The following is a 23,229-nucleotide window of genomic DNA, read 5'->3' on the forward strand; positions in this document are numbered from 1 at the left end:
GGGGTCAATATACCTTCCTTGGTGGCATCCTAGCTGCAGTCTCCCACTTCACCTGGGGTTATGTGTAATTAAGCAATGAGGTTGTAGCTGGGAGAAATGAGTTGGATTGAATGTATAGCCAGTGCTTATTATGTAAAGGAAACAGTGTTGGGTCCAATGATTTGCGTTGAAGTCCGATGTGGGTGCTATAGAATGTGCTGCCAGTGGAGCCAGGCTGCGTAGTCTTGACTACAGATCATGCCTATTTCATCAACCACCAGGCACTCCCTGACTCTTTATATCACTCCTGTTGGTTCTTTTATCTCTGATTTCTTTCTCTGTCACTGTTTCTCCATCATTCCATTCCTCCATCTTTACCACTTTTGTCTTTTCCTCTCTCTCACTCTGGATCAGTGTGTTGAGAAAAAATAGGTGCTGGTCCCCAAAAGTGAGCACCGATGGTCCCCACCTGCAACCACTGGCTCATATTAAGCACTTGGTGTAATGCTTCTGTGTTTCCTAATGGGTCTCTGAGAATGTGGGTATGCATAGAGTCAAAAAGATGGCACATAGTTGAGAGCCAGGTCCGGTCCCCCTGCACAATGGGAATGGGTCCCATCTGCTTCCTTTCTTACTGAGGTCGATAACATTAACAGTGGTGAAATGCAGGACATCACCAACTTACTGCCATTTTGAGGTCATCTGATCTTGAGATCCTGACTCCCAACGTCTATTCATCGTCTGCACTTTTGTGTCTCATGAAGATAAATTGTTTAACTCCACGTGCAAGGTCAAAATAAGAAGAAATGCTCCCATTTGCAGTAACAGCGGCCCTCGGATTAGAATATAAGATATAAATTAATGCGACTTTACTACTACTAAACAGAGAAAATCCTAATTTTAAGATTTTCGGTATTCACAGAAGGCATTTAGGGGTCCTAAAGTTAGGACTCCTAACTTCTGTGAATACCAAAATGAGTAAGTGCCTTCTGTGAATACGAAAATGGTAGTAAGTTTAGGATTTTGTCTTAAGTTAGTTCTGTGAATCGGGCCCCCACAAAATATCTACTGACTGGATTTAGGGCATTAACAGGTATTTTAACTGCTTACTTGAATTTTCTTTTTGCATACCCCTAATTGGTTTTTGGTAAGTGCAGAACAATAACATTAGATTCCGAGTCACTGAGACAATAGGCAGGCGCGTAGGAGCCAATACATTTCTGGGAAGGGGGTGGGGGAGGCAGGGACAGCCTTATAACCAGGGCCACTGGAATTAAGCCATTGTGCTGTCATGGCAATTTTTGCATAATTATAGATCTGCCACATAATCCACCATGTGCTGCATAATCTGCAGATTTTAACCCAAAAACAATTTGGAGCTTATTTACAAGCCCCTTGCGCCACCCTTTTGTCACTTTACCCATGTTAAAAATGGCGTAAAAGTGGCGCAAGGGGCTTGTAAATCTACCCTTTTGTGTCTGGCTCAAGTGGTTCAAAAGTTAGTAAAAATGTAGTGACATATTGTCATGAGGTGGAAAGCCCTTTGCAAAAATGGACACCATTCTGTTGCTTAGTGCTATATTTGGGTATTAAACTGGTACTAAAGAGGTGCAACTAATGTCAAGACATTGTTACCAAGATGAACAAGCATTTGCAATGCAATAGGTCTTGCATGTACGAGATTTTAAGCTATTGTCATTTCAAAGAAGTTACCGCCATTGTCCAGGCTGCTTGAAAGTGAAAGCCGCATGGCGTGCTGAATGCTGCAGGAAAGCATGTCGTGCCTGCCGTAGGAGAAACTCTTTAAAGAAAATAGTGCTTACAGACTAAATAAGACATACTGTGTATTAACCAAAGTAAAAGGGCCAGTCACCATGGGAGGTTACAAATGCAGACAAGGCGGTACTAAGAAGGCACTAACAAGCCTGAAAAACACTTGGAAACCAGTGTTTACGAAGGACAATGACACAAGCCAATGACAAATATGGGCGGAGAGTGGGCGGGACTGCTATTCCATACTCCACTACTGCATGCCTCACAGAAGCGCATGCGCTGCCCAGGCTCCACCTAAAAAACAGATATAGGGCAAGATTTAGAGTTTTGGAAAATTAATTTTCTGAATATATTGCATGTTTATATCCAGACTTAAGAATGTTTAAACGGTCTTGTATTTTTATCTTTTATGTCGGATTTTGTGATTTTATATGACTAAAATAGAATAAAGCTTATTCTGATTCTGATTCTGACATTGGTCAATGAGATAGTGTTTTACTGTTAGTTACAGGTAGGACAGTACCTTTTGAGGTGCTGCAATATTGCCACATAAAAAAACTTAGAAATTCCGCTAAATCCTTCAAGACACCTTTCTTATTTGGGCCTGTGATAAAACCTCAATGTTCAAACTTTAAATAAATCGACCCCTTCATAGTGAACACAACTTTTGTTATAATTTACAGGTCCCCTGATACTCCCAAAAGATACAGAAATGGAAGTAAGCCTGCACAGGTTTGCAACAGGACCCTCTCATTGGTTCTGTGGGTGCTGGGGAGTACCATGATATGGTCTGAGAGATGATAAAAAATTAAAACAGAAATCCGCTATTTGATTGGACACCCAGGTAGCACTACTCCCAAAAAAGCCCACATCCTTTGGAAACAGCCCCAAATGATTTTGCTACCCACCATTACTGGATTGATGATTAAGAGAGACAGCTTGCAGTAAATACATTCCAAAATCATCATGTCCTCGAACAAAACTGGAGCCTCCAGTTCTATGCAAAGCACACCATCTGAAGATGATACTGCCAGTGTTCTTCCTAGCACTTCTGCAGCACCACAAGAAGCAAAGGTATGGAAGGAATCGCTGGGATGTCAGTTTATTGAACTTCCAACAGGTGAACCAAAAATGAGTATGCAGTGGTTACCTGCAACTTGCTGCCAATAGGTACTGCATAGAGGGAACAGCGGGCAGTACACAATGGGAACCACTGGAATGTGAAAGCATCTGATGGCTCTGTACCTAAGCAACTTACAGCGTGCAGAGATGCAGAAGAAGCCTAAAGACAAAAAAGAGAACAAACTGCTCCAGAGGAAGTGCTGTAACAGGAAGTGGGGGAAAAAATGACAGCTTGTTTCATTTCGGTACATTGTGAAGCCATAGTATTAAAGTAGTAGCCTGTGGTGAAGAAACTAAATGGGTACATAAAAAGGCCATGAAACAGCATATGCAAACAGAACACAAAGACATGTGTCAAAAAAAGACATTATAAAATATGATAACAAATGATAAAAGAGTGCAAATAAATAGTATTCACTGTCTTCTAAACATAGGGCTGTGTACAGTGCCGGGCAGCAGGCCAGCCCCTGAAGCAAACGGCCTGCCGTGCATGGCCAAAGACCATGCCCTGCAGAGGGTTGGCCACCCACAGGAAGTTGGGCACATCGCTTCGTTGCAAGCCAGGCCCTGTTGCCAACCACCTGATGCACACAGCAAACATATGTGCTCAATGGGAGAGTTGTGTGAATATGATCAAAAATCCCTAGAAATTAAATGAGAAAACAATGGCTAAGGTGAAGTGATTCTTAGGTATGGTGATACGCTATTAGCTTACCTTAACAAAAACTCAGAAATTTACTGAAAAAAACAAGTGACATTATAGTTTTGTAAGCTAATACGTTTTGAGTTTATGTTAAAAACACCCTAAAAAATTCACTGAAAAAACACAAAGGTTAAAGTGATGTTACAGTTAGGTGTTGAAATACAGTACAAATGAAAACAATACGGATATATACGAGTTACACTTTACTGAGATAACTATAAGTTTCTCTGCAGCCATGCCCTGCTTATGAACTCACATATTACATCACTGATGACATGTTATAAGACCTCATTGATGCTACCACTATTGACATCTCATATGACATTACTGACCTTACTATAACATCACTTTAACCATGAACGTGAATTCACCTAAATGCCTGGGGTAGCTGAAATGACATCACACACCATTTTACCTTTACTTTTACCCACACACATTACTTTCCTTATGCATGAACATTCACATATACACACACTCTCTCACATAAACACACTCTCATCTTCAAGCTCACACACAACATACATTTAAAAGCATTTTTACTTACCTCAGCTATCAGGGAGGGTCATGTTCCAACTATTTGTACTCAATTCTTTATTAAACTAATAGTGTAATAAAGTATTGACAGAAAACAAGAAAGTAGAGCCTCAACAAATGTCCATAAGGACTGGTTGCCTATGTTTACCTGGCACTGATTGTGCCACCTATGAGGCCAGGGGTTGCAAAGGCAGTGTCAGGGGTCACAAGAGGCAAGCAAAGGATCGCAGCAGTGACCCCTGGCGACTCCTCAATGATGTCTATGACTTTAACACTTTAGCCTTTGTTGGGGTACAAATATATATATATATATATATATATATATATATATATATATATATATATATATATATATATATATATATATATATATATATATATCCATCTTCACAGGACTCCAATTCGACAAAGGCCACAGCAAGTTAAATTCAGCTCCGTCTTTATTTCTCTGCAACTTGCTGAATGATCCCCGGCACAGAAAAAACATCCATACTGGTAGAACGCCAGACGCGTTTCGGGAAAATGAAATCCCTTTCTCAATGGCGTGCAGTTCATGGAAATGAGTCCCAGCGCTCTATACTCTGCACTACTTATTGACCTTTACCTGCCACGTGGGCGCCGCCCACTCAATGGCCTTGTGGGAGGTGTAGTGCATACATACAGCGCACCCACTCGGGTGTTATGTAGTGCAGAGTATAGAGCGCTGGGACTCATTTCCATGAACTGCACGCCATTGAGAAAGGGATTTCATTTTCCCGAAACGCGTCTGGCGTTCTACCAGTATGGATGTTTTTTCTGTGCCGGGGATCATTCAGCAAGTTGCAGAGAAATAAAGACGGAGCTGAATTTAACTTGCTGTGGCCTTTGTCGAATTGGAGTCCTGTGAAGATGGAATTATGTGCGGCTCTCCGGTCGCGTACGAAGGCTCACTGCTGCAGCGGGTCCAGATGAGCACCAGGCTGGTGCTTGAATTGAGGAAGCAAGAATGCTGGCGTCTTGCAGGGGGCGTTCAGTATGAGCTCGTCTCGGCTTCTACAAAGCAAGAATTGATGCCCGCCTGAATCTACATCAACCCACTTGGGAACATTAATGTTTTAATAAGGACTGAGAGACAGCGCACCCACTCGGGTGTTATGTATGCACTACACCTCCCACAAGGCCATTGAGTGGGCGGCGCCCACGTGGCAGGTAAAGGTCAATAAGTAGTGCAGAGTATAGAGCGCTGGGACTCATTTCCATGAACTGCACGCCATTGAGAAAGGGATTTCATTTTCCCGAAACGCGTCTGGCGTTCTACCAGTATGGATGTTTTTTCTGTGCCGGGGATCATTCAGCAAGTTGCAGAGAAATAAAGACGGAGCTGAATTTAACTTGCTGTGGCCTTTGTCGAATTGGAGTCCTGTGAAGATGGAATTATGTGCGGCTCTCCGGTCGCGTACGAAGGCTCACTGCTGCAGCGGGTCCAGATGAGCACCAGGCTGGTGCTTGAATTGAGGAAGCAAGAATGCTGGCGTCTTGCAGGGGGCGTTCAGTATGAGCTCGTCTCGGCTTCTACAAAGCAAGAATTGATGCCCGCCTGAATCTACATCAACCCACTTGGGAACATTAATGTTTTAATAAGGACTGAGAGACAGCGCACCCACTCGGGTGTTATGTATGCACTACACCTCCCACAAGGCCATTGAGTGGGCGGCGCCCACGTGGCAGGTAAAGGTCAATAAGTAGTGCAGAGTATAGAGCGCTGGGACTCATTTCCATGAACTGCACGCCATTGAGAAAGGGATTTCATTTTCCCGAAACGCGTCTGGCGTTCTACCAGTATGGATGTTTTTTCTGTGCCGGGGATCATTCAGCAAGTTGCAGAGAAATAAAGACGGAGCTGAATTTAACTTGCTGTGGCCTTTGTCGAATTGGAGTCCTGTGAAGATGGAATTATGTGCGGCTCTCCGGTCGCGTACGAAGGCTCACTGCTGCAGCGGGTCCAGATGAGCACCAGGCTGGTGCTTGAATTGAGGAAGCAAGAATGCTGGCGTCTTGCAGGGGGCGTTCAGTATGAGCTCGTCTCGGCTTCTACAAAGCAAGAATTGATGCCCGCCTGAATCTACATCAACCCACTTGGGAACATTAATGTTTTAATAAGGACTGAGAGACAGCGCACCCACTCGGGTGTTATGTATGCACTACACCTCCCACAAGGCCATTGAGTGGGCGGCGCCCACGTGGCAGGTAAAGGTCAATAAGTAGTGCAGAGTATAGAGCGCTGGGACTCATTTCCATGAACTGCACGCCATTGAGAAAGGGATTTCATTTTCCCGAAACGCGTCTGGCGTTCTACCAGTATGGATGTTTTTTCTGTGCCGGGGATCATTCAGCAAGTTGCAGAGAAATAAAGACGGAGCTGAATTTAACTTGCTGTGGCCTTTGTCGAATTGGAGTCCTGTGAAGATGGAATATATATATATATATATATATATATATATATATATCAAAGCTCCTGAATGCCCACAGGCAAAAGCGCACTCTCCAGCGTCACGCACACTGGCGTTTATTGGGTAAGGTGGGGATTCATCTCCCGATGAGATTTCAGTTCTCTTGTCGACCATTAAAAAGCCTGATGCGTTTCTGAGCTTCTGGCTCGTCTTCAGAGGCTTCGACAAAAGGATTGTGCACGTGACACGCCCATAAAAACTCCTGTTTGCCCTCCATTGGGCTACCCAGCTGGGTTGATATGCAAGGTTCTCTGGGCCTTGTAGTCCGTGTCACGTTAATTAATCCTGGATGGATGCACAACAATTCAAAAACTGTCTGTAAAAGCCCTGGATGGGCCTCGGAAGCGTGTCCCCACACAAAATCCCTCAAGGCGCTGATTCCTTTTGCGTAGCTGGAAAGGATTTCGAGCCACAGGACCCCCGTGCTTCTTGCATATCAACACAGCTGGGTAGCCCAATGGAGGGCAAACAGGAGTATTTATGGGCGTGTCACGTACACAATCCTTTTGTCGAAGCCTCTGAAGACGAGCCAGAAGCTCAGAAATGCGTCAGGTTTTTTAATGGTCGACAAAAGAACTGAAATCTCATAGGGAGATGAATCCCCACCTTACCCGATAAACGCCAGTGTGCGTGATGCTGGAGAGTGCGCTTTTGCCTGTGGGCATTCAGGAGCTTTGATGTTTGTGCGGCAGCCCAGCCGTAAAAAGCGCACTACCCCGAGAAGCACGGGGGTCCTGTGGCTCGAAATCCTTTCCAGCTACGCAAAAGGAATCAGCGCCTTGAGGGATTTTGTGTGGGGACACGCTTCTGAGGCCCATCCAGGGCTTTTACAGACAGTTTTTGAATTGTTGTGCATCCATCCAGGATTAATTAACGTGACACGGACTACAAGGCCCAGAGAACCTTGCATATCAACACAGCAGGGTAGCCCAATGGAGGGCAAACAGGATTATTTAAGGGCGTGTCACGTACACAATCCTTTTGTCGAAGCCTCTGAAGACGTGCCAGAAGCTCAGAAACGCGTCAGGCTATTTAATGGTCGACAAGAGAACTGAAATCTCATCGGAGATGAATCCCCACCTTACCCAATAAACGCCAGTGTGCGTGATGCTGGAGAGTGCGCTTTTGCCTGTGGGCATTCAGGAGCTTTGATGTTTGTGCGGCAGCCCAGCCGTAAAAAGCGCACTACCCCGAGAAGCACGGGGGTCCTGTGGCTCGAAATCCTTTCCAGCTACGCAAAAGGAATCAGCGCCTTGAGGGATTTTGTGTGGGGACACGCTTCCGAGGCCCATCCAGGGCTTTTACAGACAGTTTTTGAATTGTTGTGCATCCATCCAGGATTAATTAACGTGACACGGACTACAAGGCCCAGAGAACCTTGCATATCAACACAGCAGGGTAGCCCAGTGGAGGGCAAACAGGATTATTTAAGGGCGTGTCACGTACACAATCCTTTTGTTGAAGCCTCTGAAGACGTGCCAGAAGCTCAGAAACGCGTCAGGCTATTTAATGGTCGACAAGAGAACTGAAATCTCATCGGGAGATGAATCCCCACCTTACCCAATAAACGCCAGTGTGCGTGACGCTGGAGAGTGCGCTTTTGCCTGTGGGCATTCAGGAGCTTTGATGTTTGTGCGGCAGCCCAGCCGTAAATAGCGCACTACCCCGAGAAGCACGGGGGTCCTGTGGCTCGAAATCCTTTCCAGCTACGCAAAAGGAATCAGCGCCTTGAGGGATTTTGTGTGGGGACACGCTTCCGAGGCCCATCCAGGGCTTTTACAGACAGTTTTTGAATTGTTGTGCATCCATCCAGGATTAATTAACATGACACGGACTACAAGGCCCAGAGAACCTTGCATATCAACAAAGCTGGGTAGCCCAATGGAGGGCAAACAGGAGTATTTAAGGGTGTGTCACGTACACAATCCTTTTGTCGAAGCCTCTGAAGACGAACCAGAAGCTCAGAAACGCGTCAGGCTTTTTAATGTTCGACAAGAGAACTGAAATCTCATCGGGAGATGAATCCCCACCTTACCCGATAAACGCCAGTGTGCGTGATGCTGGAGAGTGCACTTTTGCCTGTGGGCATTCAGGAGCTTTGATGTTTGTGCGGCAGCCCAGCCGTAAAAAGCGCACTACCCGAGAAGCACGGGGGTCCTGTGGCTCGAAATCCTTTCCAGCTACGCAAAAGTAATCAGTGCCTTGAGGGATTTTGTGTGGGGACACGCTTCCGAGGCCCATCCAGGGCTTTTACATACAGTTTTTGAATTGTTGTGCATCCATCCAGGATTAATTAACGTGACACGGAGTACAAGGCCCAGAGAACCTTGCATATCAACACAGCTGGGTAGCCCAATGGAGGGCAAACAGGAGTATTTATGGGCGTGTCACGTACACAATCCTTTTGTCGAAGCCTCTGAAGACGAGCCAGAAGCTCAGAAACGCGTCAGGCTTTTTAATGGTCGACAAGAGAACTGAAATCTCATCGGCAGATGAATCCCCACCTTACCTGATAAACGCCAGTGTGCGTGACGCTGGAGAGTGCGCTTTTGCCTGTGGGCATTCAGGAGCTTTGATGTTTGTGCGGCAGCCCAGCCGTAAAAAGCGCACTACCCCGAGAAGCACGGGTGTCCTGTGGCTCGAAATCCTTTCCAGCTACGCAAAAGGAATCAGCGCCTTGAGGGATTTTGTGTGGGGACACGCTTCCGAGGCCCATCCAGGGCTTTTACAGACAGTTTTTGGATTGTTGTGCATCCATCCAGGATTAATTAACATGACACGGACTACAAGGCCCAGAGAACCTTGCATATCAACACAGCTGGGTAGCCCAATGGAGGGCAAACAGGAGTATTTATGGGCGTGTCACGTACACAATCCTTTTGTCGAAGCCTCTGAAGAGGAGCCAGAAGCTCAGAAACGCGTCAGGCTTTTTAATGGTCGACAAGAGAACTGAAATCTCATCGGGAGATGAATCCCCACCTTACCCGATAAACGCCAGTGTGCGTGACGCTGGAGAGTGCGCTTTTGCCTGTGGGCATTCAGGAGCTTTGATGTTTGTGCGGCAGCCCAGCCGTAAAAAGCGCACTACCCTAAGAAGCATGGGGGTCCTGTGGCTCGAAATCCTTTCCAGCTACGCAAAAGGAATCAGCGCCTTGAGGGATTTTGTGTGGGGACACGCTTCCGAGGCCCATCCAGGGCTTTTACAGACAGTTTTTGGCACGGTTTAGAAGTGATGTAAGAGAACGCCCGGCATCCTCATCTGGTTCTGCATATGTGGGGGATGTGTGCAAATAGGGGTCCTGTGGAGCAGAGATGTATCAGTGGTTGTGGAAGAAGATGTGACTCTTTAGGTGGGCCTACGTTATGTAGTGCCTTGACTGTGTGTGTGTGTGTGAGGAGTTTGAAATGAGTTCTTTTGTGTATTGGGAGCCAGTGGAACTCCCTGAGGTGCGGAGTGATGCGAGTTCTGTGTGGGAAGTTGAAGGATGAGTCTGGCTGCTGAGTTCTGACTAATGTGTAGTCTTCTAGTGAGTTGCTTGGTGATCTTGGCATAGAGGGTGTACCTATAGTCCAACTTGCTGGTGACTCTGGCATGAGTGACAGTTTTTCTACCATTTGTAGAGAGCCATTTGAAGATTTTCCCCAGCATCTTTAGGCTGTAGGATGCAGTGATGGCATTGACTTGGGCGGTCAAGTCCAGTTTGCTGTTTGATGACTATTCTGAAGTTCCTGGCATGGGTGTGGGTCCGAGTTTGGGTGGCCACCAGTTGGAGTCCCATGGTGAGGTGTTCTTGCTGAAGATCGCTACTTCTGTCTTGTTGGTGTTGAGCTTAAACAGTGGGCTTTCATCCAGTTAGCAGCTTTGGTCATGCAGGTGGTAAAAAATGTTCTTGTGTTGTTGGTCTTATCCGAGAATGACAGTATGAGTTACGTGCCGTCGACAAGGACAGGATGTTGATGTTGTGTGCGCAGATGACGTTGGTTAGAGGGATAATGTATGCGTTGAAGATGGTGGGCTGAGTGATGAACTTTGAGGCACTCTGTACATGCATTTGCGGGGATCCAAGGAATAAGGTGCCAGGCTGACAGCTTTTGTTCTGTTGGTTAAGATGGACCAGGTCCAGCAGAGAGCGGGTTCTTCGATGCCAACCTTGTGCAGATACCTGATGAGTATGGGGTGTGAGACCATGTCAAATGCTGCAGAGAGGTCCAGGACAGTGAGGGCTGCAGTGTCTCCTCTTTGAAGTGTCATCTGTGGCGGTGATGAGTGCTGTTTCTGTATTGTGTACTGCGTGGCATTGAGGAGCTGATGGTTGCTGAGGTGGTCTTTAATTTTTTTCTCTTAGGCCTTTGCCTGGTGGGTGGTTTCTTGAGTAAGAGCATGATGGTGGCAGAGGTATATAAAGATATGGATGTAAACAAAGAGCTGGTAGCGGCAATTGGCAAGTGCGCCTTTACAGTGACAGGCAATTAATAGCAGGTACTTCCTGGATAGATGGTTTAACACGGTTAACACCCAGTGCAAGCAGTAAGGATTAGTTAGTAGCTTGTTGTCTATGCTTGCTAGAAATGACTGTTTACTAACATGCTACACTCTCATCTTTTCAATACATTTTTATGAACAAAGTGCATTGGTCTGCTATTGAAGCCAAAGTGAGCGACTCCTAATAGCAGAGGGACCCCCAATTGATTAACAGGCAGGTGGGCGGGAAGATATATAATAACAAGTCAGAGGAAAAACCTGCCTATGAACATTCAATTATATGCCTAACTAAAAGGTAATTCAATAAACAAAACAATGCCCCCCAGGACAGACCAAGGACATTTCAATACAAATATATCAAGATTTTATTAAGTCATATAAATCATCTTCAATACATAAATATCAACCACATGGTGGATTATTAAAATCAGATATCAAAATATTCAATACAGTCCCACACATAAATATTTAACTATCAAACCATCATACATACCAAAATTGCATAAAAACCATATCACATGCACAGAACATATCAAGAGTGCATAGCAGCCTGAGGCTGATCACGATGTAACAGATGAAGACAAATCATAGGGGAGATGGAAAGGAGATCAGTCGCAATATCCCCAGTGAAAAAACGCCAACGCACGTTTCGGTGTATGGCCCCAGTCGGGGCTACACCTTCATCAGGACGGCGATGTACAAATCAAGTGGGACACAAAATCGATTCAAAAGAAAGATATGTCACATATCAGGAGGAGATAGGCCCCCAAAGGGTCACGAAGCTAAAAGCGCCTCAGTAGCTGCTTCGGTGCAACTCGAAGTACAAAGGCCACAGGGAGTGTTAAAATCGCACTTGAGGTTAATGTATCCTGCAATAGGATACCCGATGATTAAAGCTTGATGGCAGGGGGCGAGGGGCTGAAGAAGCTTCCCCGAAGTCTGCTGGGCCCAAATGGCAAAATCGGGTATCTTAAGATAAAGACGATGTAGCAAACTTAAAGACTTCCGCCGGCGGTCACACTCAGTTGAGGATGACCGCGGCTCCAGCCAAAGTGAGTGACGTCACAACCCGGCAGGTTACCAAGTCGAAACGTATAGTGTCACCATTGTTATTGGCATCATTTTACCAAACTGAAAACATATTTAACACATCTCACAGGCAGCCTGGTGTTCATTACGTGTATTTGTTTTCATTTAGAGATGTGTAGCTCACACAAACTAACTTGGGCCTGGGTGCAAGCCCCCCTGCTGCGCAGCTCGCGTGCGGCCTGGATTCCGCCTGCCTTCACTCGCACAGAGCGGAACGTCTGCCTTATCAGTAGAGACGGCGAGGACGGGTAACGGGGGAGATTTCACACTTCTCTGGAAAACCACAGGCTCTTTCCTGCAAGACTTGCGCACTCTCGTGAGATCTGCATTTATCTTATCAGATGAGCGCTCGGCTCTCTAAAGTTAGCAGAACAGCATCTGTCTTTTCAGGGAGGAGGTCGGGTGGACCTTAGAGGACAAGATATCGCGAGCACACTTCGCCTGCGTCCTACGTGCCAGGTACGTCATTAAATGTATGTAATACTTGGACAGATGAGTGCAACTCTGTGCTCTGAATGAAAGCGTCATTTTTCTTAATCAAAAAGACGCTCGTTGTTTATTTTGACGATGACGTTTTAAAGTATGTTCCCCTATTTCAGAGGCTCATTAAATGCGGATTGTCAAAGCGTGTTTATAGCCAAAACAACGCCTTTCATTTTGAGCAACTTGTTCATTCTTCCAGTAAAGTTGGGTGGGACCATGTACGTCTTGCACTTTGTAAAACTGCAACGTTCACGCACTTCACGAGTTTCCATAGACTTTTCGACAGAAACTGTTTTGTGCTGCAATATCTGATGCACAGGTGCTTATTTATATTCAAGCTCCTTGCGCCCCCGGTGCGCCACTTTTGCCCGTAATACAAGTGACGCACAGTGTTTTGCAAGAACGTCTATAAAATGTTGGTTTTGAGAGAAAATTTTCACACAAAAATGTACCCTTTTCATGCCTCATCCCTGCCAATTTTACCCAGCCAAATGTGTGACGTTTGCAATGATTTTTTTTTTAAAAACCACCGTTTCCGAATTTCTACAGGTGTAAATTAAAAGGCTGCAGTGTCTGCAGATGAGGCCATATTAGCAGTTAATAATTAATGATTATTAATGGTCCTGACCTCTAAAATATGTGTTAACAGAGCGGATCGCACTGTACATCACTACACAGAATAAACCTATGAATGGGACCTATGAAAGGGACCTGAGCTCCCCGCTGGCTCCTCGTGGAGAAGAAACTCACCTCCAAAATCCTCACTCACGCCTACAAATGCCTCCACCACAACGGACCCAAATACCTCAACGACAGAATAAACTTCCAGGTACCCAAAAGAAACCTACGATCATTCAACCTCGCCCTGGCTGAAACCCCGCGCATCCACAGAGCCTGAAGATCCTTCTCTCACATTGGAATGAGCTACCAGCAGACATCGGGCGAGCCCCCTCCCTGAACACCTTCAGGAAGACCCTCAAGACCTGGCTCTTCGGCTGAATGGAGCTGCTCCCCCGCACCTCCTCCTTCAGCGCCTTGAGACCCTCACAGGTGAGTAGCACACTTATAATTCACTGATTGAGTGATTAAAACTGTGTACACTGTGCAGTATTTCAGCTCCTTGACTTCGACAGTGTGAGCTATCTTCTATGTGTACATGGACTCACTCAAGACAGACCCTTTTACCAGTTTTAACTTCCCACCTTTTATCAGGAAAGTAGAAGTTACATGGAATGGAGAAAGGGAGGCAAGGGGCTGTCAGAGGTTAGGATGACGTGGCATGTGAAGCGGTGCAAATGCAGGGGATCATGGCAGTGGAAAGATAGGGGGGCGAGTAAACACCACCTATGGGGTACAGTAGGAGCACACATACAAGTTGGCATGTGAGAGCACTGTGCCCAGGGGCAGCATGGCTTAGGAAAAACAGTGGAGGCGGGGACGCATGGAAGGTCATGGGCTCAAGAAGGATGCAAATGGGGGCATAGGAGGTATCGGGGTGAGCTAGGTAAAGGTGGCACAGAAGTGAACAGTATGTATCCTTTTCAGCACACTTTATTATAAAGCAATGTGGATGTATAGGTAATTATATAGGGCACACCTGCATGTGGAGTCATGGAGTGGTGTACATCATGAGGGTGTTGAGAGACCATAAAAGATCTTGTAAATCAAGTGGGAAATTACAGCTTTTAAATGCGTTAATAAAATACATTTAAGATATTTCCAGTTGCACAGGAGAATAAGTAATTTACCCAGGATCACACAATTGTCAGTCAGGCTTGAAGTTCAGAATTCTGATAGAGATCCCTCATCAGCAGCATGAACAACGCCCACCTTCTCCAAACCCATCACATTCTTAAAACTTTGCATGGGATGCGACTCAATTGACACACCACTTCCACTTTCCTTGGCTAACAGGAAGGACATTTTTTTTTAATTCCTGTCAATTGGATGGCACAACATTTATACTTACTCTACCTTCTCATAATTGCAGTCAGTATGACGCCACCACTCTTCCAAACGTCCCCTACTGAGTACTGCACAGTTGGTCACACATTCGTGTCCAGCCATAACTTATTGGTTAGATAGCTTGAGCCTTTAAGACAGACAACAGCGGATCTGCCCCTTGCAGGTCTGAAATTGAAAAATCCCCAAACAGTGTTATCAGCTCTCAGCCAGAGTGACACGCCCTCACTTATAGAAAAGCACAGAGGAGGTTTACTGGAGTTTTCCGACAGAAAAACGATGTTGAGCCCCCTTATTCTGAGGGGGTGGGGGCTGGCCACTCACTAACCATCACCCTTCGTTCACCCATCAAAAGGTACAGAGTGATAGGCTTAGTCTAACCACCCGAGAGCTTTCCTTCAAGCTACACACACCTTACCTGTTTTACCTTTTAAATAGTAGAACAATATCTCAAACCTTAGAAGCAGATGATTCACACTGCAGATTTACCTTCAACTGACTAAGAAATTTAGGTTTAAGGTTCTGATAGTAGTGTTATTTCTCAGATTACATCGAGCTTACTGCTATCTGCTTCAAACAGTAGATGCATACCTCCTGTACCACCAGCCTTCATACAGACAACAACACAATGTCTCAGGTAACCAAGACTTTACAAGGATGGGCCAGAGTCATCTGTCTGCCCAGACATCAAATACAAGCTCAGGCCTCAGACAGGAGGGCTATCTCACAGGCTCAGCCCTGAGCAACAAGTACATCCCTCAGGATACACAGGCCTGACTGCTCGAAACCTTAAACTGGAGGTCTGCGCCTTAGATTATTCAAAAGTGCATGCTCAAGACAGCTGAAGTGTCCATCGGTAGATTCAGCATCCACAGGTCTCACACATCAGCCAACTGTGTTACAAAGAACTAACAGGCGACAGTGTTAGTCAGAAACACTTTGTCTCGAGTTACACTTCTCTTGCAGGTTACATAGGAAAAGTACATCTTATTATACACAAAACATACTGGCCTCACAAACCAGATCTACTCTTCAGGTAGCACGAACATACATGATTTGGTTAAACCGTAGAGGGGGCTTTACACTTTATATGCTCATGTACAAGTGTCAAATCCGAGGCTACATATAGATGTAGGTGAATTAATGAAAACAACTAAACTGAGAAATCACATCGGAGGAAACCCAATCATTAAAAGACAATTTTAAGGGGAATACAAATAAATTGAAAATTAAGACAAACATTTCAAATTATATTTTTAAGGAAAAATCCAAAATGTGTTGTCTGGAGTTTACAGGTAATGATAAGGGCTTTTTAGGTTCAGGGGTGGGTTGTGTTTCGGAGTAGTGAGGGTCTTTTAAGGTCAAGGATAGGTGGAATTCATTCATCGGAAAAAAGTTTTTAGGTTCAGGGATGAGTGGAATTTAGGGGTGGTGGTGGGGTTTTAGTTTTCAGGAATGGCTGGAATGTAGAGGTGTTGAGGCGCTTTTCGGGTTCACCGATGGGCAGTTTATGGCTGTTGAAGGTTTTTAATGATCAGTGACTGGTAAAGTTAAAGGGTGGTGAAGGGTGTTTAGAGTTCAAGACTGGGTGGAGTTTAGGGGTGGTGGGGAGGTTAGGAGTCAGGGATGGATGGAGCTAGTGGGCAGAACGTGTTTGATGGTACATGAATGGATAAAGATATGGGTTATGAGGGGTTTCAGTGGCCATGGATAGGTATTGTTTAAGGGTGGTGAGACTTTTTTAAGGGCTAAGGGATTGGGCATCGGTGGGGCTGAATTATAAAAATGCTTTTCAGAGTTTAAGACTGAGTGGAACTTAGGAGCAGTGAAGGCCTTAGGGTGTAGGAAGCTGTGGAAGTGTGGGGTTTAGGAATGGGCTGAGTTTAGGATTAAACTTTGTTGTGGTGAGGGGGTTTTATATGCATGAGTGAGTTTACGGCTAGAAAGGGCTGTTAGGGTTCAGGGATGGTCGAAGTTTAAGTGTGGTGAGGGATTGGTAAGGGCCAGGTATAAATTGCATTTAGGGGTTGTTGGCAGGTGAGTAGTGTATGGTGCTTAGGAGTGACTAGGGGTCAGCGAATTAAAAGCATCGATAGTATTTGTTTGACACAGTAAAATATATAAATTTGAAACAATGTCCCCTTAAGTAAAGGACTGAAATAAATATATCTGGCAAAAATGTTTCTGAAAGTAAGACTTCCAACCATTGCAATACCTACAAAATAAGCCTGCTTAAGCCGGTGTAAAAAAAGGGCATTTTATATATTGGTTTCTATGAAATGGTAAATGCCACTCGTGCTTCAAACTTCCACACATTATCTAGAGAAATGGTTTCTCAGTAATGGTAGTACATGACATTGTTATTCTATGAAATCACATACAACTGCTACATGCAGCTTACAAGTTCTTGTCTCAGCTCGGCTGTCAATCTGCATAGAACATCCAAATCTTTGCAGAGACAACTGAGCTACTCTTCATGTGACATAGAAGTTTTAAGCTCAAGCCTCAAACAGTTGTACTACCTCAGAGCTCAGACTCCCAAAACCAAGTGACAAGTCAATATGGGACCACAGAGACAGCACTATGTCTTTGTTTACAGTACTAGTATTACAGATCCGAAGTGATTTGATGGAAATTTTGTCTAGGAATTTCAGTATTTCATGGTCACTTTGGATCCTTTAATTGCTTGTATTATTTTCAAATCGAAAATGTGTCTCCATTCTAGACTAGGACAAGAGTAGTAAACCTTTTCATACAATCTCTCACTCATATGGTGTATTTTTGCTCACATCTGTAGCTCTCCTCTCTATTTCACTCACTTTTTTCTCTGTTTTTTTCACATCTTCATCCTTTCTTATAACCCTAGTGATAATATAAAAGTGGAGTATATATATATATATCATTCATATATATATATATATATATATATATATATATATATATATATTCCACAAGTTGTTGCTGATAAAAATCCTGTACAACAAAGAGCCGACCCAAAGAATGCTGGTGCAAGTTCCAATTTTAATCCAGTGAAGCCAGCGCTGCCGCCATATATATATATATGAAAATCCGCAAACTCCGGTTTCGGCGGAAGCCGTCTGGCAGGGCGGTCCGTGTTCAGGGCACCGGCTGCCCTGTGTACTATCGATCAGCACTCCCCGACTCCAGGAAAGATAACACGGACACCTCGCTCGAATTGCAGTTAGTTTATTCGAATGACTGCACAGCAACGCGTTTCACCTTTCGGCTTGGTCACGCTACAGAAGCATAACAGTGCACACATTTAAATATACGTCATTTGTTAAACATAGAAAAGGGACGCCACCAGTGTGAAAAATAACAGAAAATAACAAAGCAGTGATTCCGCCATTTTGACCTAGTCATTTAGTCTAACATAGGAAAGCAAAACCTCATATATATACGCACAATAATAATACTGCAGTCATTGGATACAGATAAAAGGAGGGGAAAAATCCACAATCAATGATTCAAAATTTCCAAAATAAAAGTAAGAAATCATACATAACCGCCCAAGTGGGCAATTCATTAAACTGCATTGAATTGCAAGACTGTGTCCAAACCGCATTGTAGTGCTATATTATAGCAAAAATCTGCTAACGCCCAAGTGGGCATACACCAGGTATGCTGAGTCCTAAATTTGTTTGGTCTCAAGTTGTTCAATAGGTATAATTCACCATCACCAAAAATGTGCATTCACCTAAAAATAAAAATAAAAATAGAAATATAAAAATATCATTCCAGAAAGCAGCATTCGTAACAGTACACGTTATGTATTAATGCAAGGAGCCTCTATTCAGTTAGTATAATTCTTAGACGGGGCTCATAAAGCTACATTACATATATACACAACTACAAATAAAGTTACCATCTCTTAGTGCAGGTGGATTGACAGTTCTTCGCTCGAGTTAAGGCCCTGTGGCATCATAGTTTCCATATCAATGATATATTTGGACTCTAGTTTGCGAAGTGCCAATTTGCGGTCCCCCCCTCGGATGTTAATAGGAATTTCGTCAATGACAACCATTCTCAACAGTTTCTCGTTTTGGAAGTGTTGTTCGTGAAAGTGTCGGGCAACCGGGTACTGTCTGTTATTGTGTCTGATGGCTCTCATGTGCTCAAGAACTCGGTTTTTAGCACATTTGATCGTACTCCCTACATAGGCCCTATTGCACGGACACAGAAGAACATACACACAATACATGGTATTGCAATTTAGTTTCTTTTTGATGGTCAATTTTTTATCCGTGCCTGCAATGGACAAGATCTTACAGTCGGAGCTATTCCTACAGGCCTTACATTTCCTGCACCTGGTAAAGCCCCCCACACCTGCATTGCCCTTCGTTTGTTTCTTGGTAATTAGGCTCGGGCTTAGTTCGTCTCTGAGAGAATTGCATTTTTGGAATGTGATCTGTGGTGTGGTATTGAGGTGTTTCTCCAAATTTACATCAGTAAGCAATACATGCCAGTGTTTGTGCAGTATTTTGCGTAATTGTGACGCCTGCCCTGAAAATTTGGTTATGAACCGCAGGGTATTTTTAGCTGGAATATCCCTATCAGGGTGGAGTAGTTTGATTCTATTTACCACATCCACTTTGGCACAAGCTTCACGAATGGTCTTATTGCTGTACCCTCTTTCCAGAAATCGACCAATCATGGTCTCCTTCTCCAGTTGGTAGTTCTCTTCTGAACTGCAGTTACGTCTGGCCCTGAGTAGCTCACCATAGGGGATACTGTACACCAGTTGCCTCGGGTGAGAACTGGCAGCATACAAGATACTGTTACCTGCTGTACTTTTGCGAAATAGTTTCGTTTGCATGGTGTTGTCTACAATTTCAACTATGACATCTAAAAATTCAATTTTAGTGTCACTCATGTGATCAGTGAATCTCAGGTTGTAATCGTTGTCGTTCAAACTTTTGACAAAGTTGTGTGCAGATTCCATGTCTCCATTCCAAATCAAAAAAATATCGTCTATGTATCTAAGCCACAGGACACAGCGATCATGATCTTCCAACTGGGCGGCCACCCGCTCCTCCCACCAGCCCATCGCCAGGTTGGCGTAGCTGGGGGCAAAGCAGGTGCCCATTGCCGTGCCCTGTGACTGTTGATACACTACCTCATCAAAAAGAAAAAAATTATTTTCTGGACAGAATTTCATCATGTCAAGAATCATTTTGGAGTGGGACATAAAAGCCACCGAACGTCTTTTCAGGAAGTATTCCACCGCTTTAAGTCCAAAATCATGTTTAATGGACGTGTACAAACTGCACACGTCCAAGGTAACCATGATATAATTGGTTTCCCAATGTATTCCCTCTATGATGGTCAGGAAGTGGGTGGTATCTTTGAGATAGGCGGGCAAACTTACAACATATGGCCTCAAATAGTGGTCAATGAACCTAGATGTCATTTCTAGGAGGGACCCGATAGATGACACAATGGGTCTCCCTGGTGGATTAGTGGGGTCCTTGTGAACTTTAGGTAGCAGGTATAAGACGGGGATACGGGGGTGTGGACATTTAAGATAGTTCAATTCCTCCCATTCTAGTAGCTCCTGTGCTTGCCACTCACTAAGCATCTCCCCATAGATTCTATTCGATTCATCGACATCTGATCTCATGGATATTGTATAGCAGGTGGTGTCTGATAGTTGTCTAAGTCCTTCCTTTATATATGCCTCCTTGTCAAGAACCACAACGTTACCTCCCTTGTCAGATGGTCGTATCACAATTGAGGTATCTGTTTTAAGCCTGTCCAAAGCTTGCCACTGTCCCACAGTCAGATTTTTCTTACCCCCAGGTGTTTTGTAGTATCTTATCTTTTTCAAATCCTTAAGAACTCCCCTCTCAAAGACGTCAATAGCGTCACATTCAACTGGAGGTAGAAAAATGGATTTGGGTTTAAAACCACTACCAGGGTTGTTGTCCCCACTTAGATTATACTGTGATAAGTCAACATCGTCACTGTTCACATTATCTTGTGATGTCAGTACATTCAGTAATTCAACATCATTCATGTTCAGGTTACTGCATACTTCATTTTCCACAACACTACCTGAATAATGTTTAGTGTCAAACCATTTCTTTAGTTTCAGTTTTCGTGAAAAGTAAAACAGATCTATACGAGTCTGAGGGAAATTAAAATTAGAGGTAGGGCAAAATGACAAACCTAGTCCCAGTAGTTCAGTCTCTTCCATCGTTAACATCCGCTTGGAGAGGTTCATCACCGTCATATTAAGGCCTTCTTGCCCCTTGTTACCATTCCCACTGGGGTAGTTGCTTCTTTTCTTGTATCTTGTTTTGGCTTGTTTGTTCCTCTGTTTCTGCGCAATACCGGCCAGGCACTAGCGCGAAGGGAGCCACCAGTGCATTCTGGGTTACGTAGTCCAGTTGGTGGCATTGCACGGTTTTGCAGGAACTAAAACCGATCATGGCTGCAGCCCTGGAAGCAAAAAGAAAAACGGCAGCAGACAAACTATTTTTTGCACAAGATGCAGGGGAAATGGCGGATAAAACCCCGACGGATGGTACTAATAGGAATATCTCGGAGGAGATTAAAATACAAGAACTGTTTACTAAGCTGGAAAAGTTGCACCGCAAGGAACTAGCTAAGTGGTGGGAGGCTGAGTCCCTCCAACGTTATATTGAGGCATCACGAGTACCTCGTGGATTGAGAATTTTCACGATCCCCACATACGAGGACCCTGACCCTGAGATGCTGGATGACTGGTCAAAAAATTCAAACGCCTGCTCCATGACAATGATGAAAATTCTTGTGAAATTTGCCTTAAAAGACCGCAAGAAGTTACTATTGGCAATTGATGAGGTGATTGCTGAATTGGAAAAAGCCACCACTAAAGAGGCAATTGATGGCTTTATGGTGACAATGTCTAAACGTTTGGATGTTTTAGAGGCTGAAATCACTGCTAAGAAGCAAAGGAAATTCATGAGGGATTACAATGACTATGAGTCGGGGCGTACACTCACCTTTCATAAAAAGTATGACCACCTTTTTGAAAAAAATGGAGGGGGTCTAAAGAAATCATTGGTGAATGAGATAAGCATTACAATCTCAGAGAGTGATATATCTGATGGCAACATCTCGGATGGCTCAGCCAAATCAACACAGGCCACACCTAAACAAAAAAAGATGCCGAATTTTTTAGATCAGTTTCAGATGATCTATCAAGGAAGGACAGAACAACACTCTCATCAACAAGGTCAAAACTCCCAGAGGGGAGGTGGAAGAGGAGGCAGAGGCAGAAACAGAGGAACAAACAAGCCAAAACAAGATACAAGAAAAGAAGCAACTACCCCAGTGGGAATGGTAACAAGGGGCAAGAAGGCCTTAATATGACGGTGATGAACCTCTCCAAGCGGATGTTAACGATGGAAGAGACTGAACTACTGGGACTAGGTTTGTCATTTTGCCCTACCTCTAATTTTAATTTCCCTCAGACTCGTATAGATCTGTTTTACTTTTCACGAAAACTGAAACTAAAGAAATGGTTTGACACTAAACATTATTCAGGTAGTGTTGTGGAAAATGAAGTATGTAGTAACCTGAACATGAATGATGTTGAATTACTGAATGTACTGACATCACAAGATAATGTGAACAGTGACGATGTTGACTTATCACAGTATAGTCTAAGTGGGGACAACAACCCTGGTAGTGGTTTTAAACCCAAATCCATTTTCTACCTCCAGTTGAATGTGACGCTATTGACGTCTTTGAGAGGGGAGTTTTTAAGGATTTGAAAAAGATAAGATACTACAAAACACCTGGGGGTAAGAAAAATCTGACTGTGGGACAGTGGCAAGCTTTGGACAGGCTTAAAACAGATACCTCAATTGTGATACGACCATCTGACAAGGGGGGAAACGTTGTGGTTCTTGACAAGGAGGCATATATAAAGGAAGGACTTAGACAACTATCAGACACCACCTGCTATACAATATCCATGAGATCAGATGTCGATGAATCGAATAGAATCTATGGGGAGATGCTTAGTGAGTGGCAAGCACAGGGGCTACTAGAATGGGAGGAATTGAACTATCTTAAATGTCCACACCCCCGTATCCCCGTCTTATACCTGCTACCTAAAGTTCACAAGGACCCACTAATCCACCAGGGAGACCCATTGTGTCATCTATCGGGTCCCTCCTAGAAATGACATCTAGGTTCATTGACCACTATTTGAGGCCATATGTTGTAAGTTTGCCCGCCTATCTCAAAGATACCACCCACTTCCTGACCATCATAGAGGGAATACATTGGGAAACCAATTATATCATGGTTACCTTGGACGTGTGCAGTTTGTACACGTCCATTAAACATGATTTTGGACTTAAAGCGGTGGAATACTTCCTGAAAAGACGTTCGGTGGCTTTTATGTCGCACTCCAAAATGATTCTTGACATGATGAAATTCTGTCTAGAAAATATTTTTTTTCTTTTTGATGAGGTAGTGTATCAACAGTCACAGGGCACGGCGATGGGCACCTGCTTTGCCCCCAGCTACGCCAACCTGGCGATGGGCTGGTGGGAGGAGCGGGTGGCCGCCCAGTTGGAAGATCATGATCGCTGTGT

The sequence above is a fragment of the Lissotriton helveticus genome, chromosome 7, assembly GCF_964261635.1.
Source record: "Lissotriton helveticus chromosome 7, aLisHel1.1, whole genome shotgun sequence".
Classification (NCBI taxonomy): domain Eukaryota; kingdom Metazoa; phylum Chordata; class Amphibia; order Caudata; family Salamandridae; genus Lissotriton; species Lissotriton helveticus.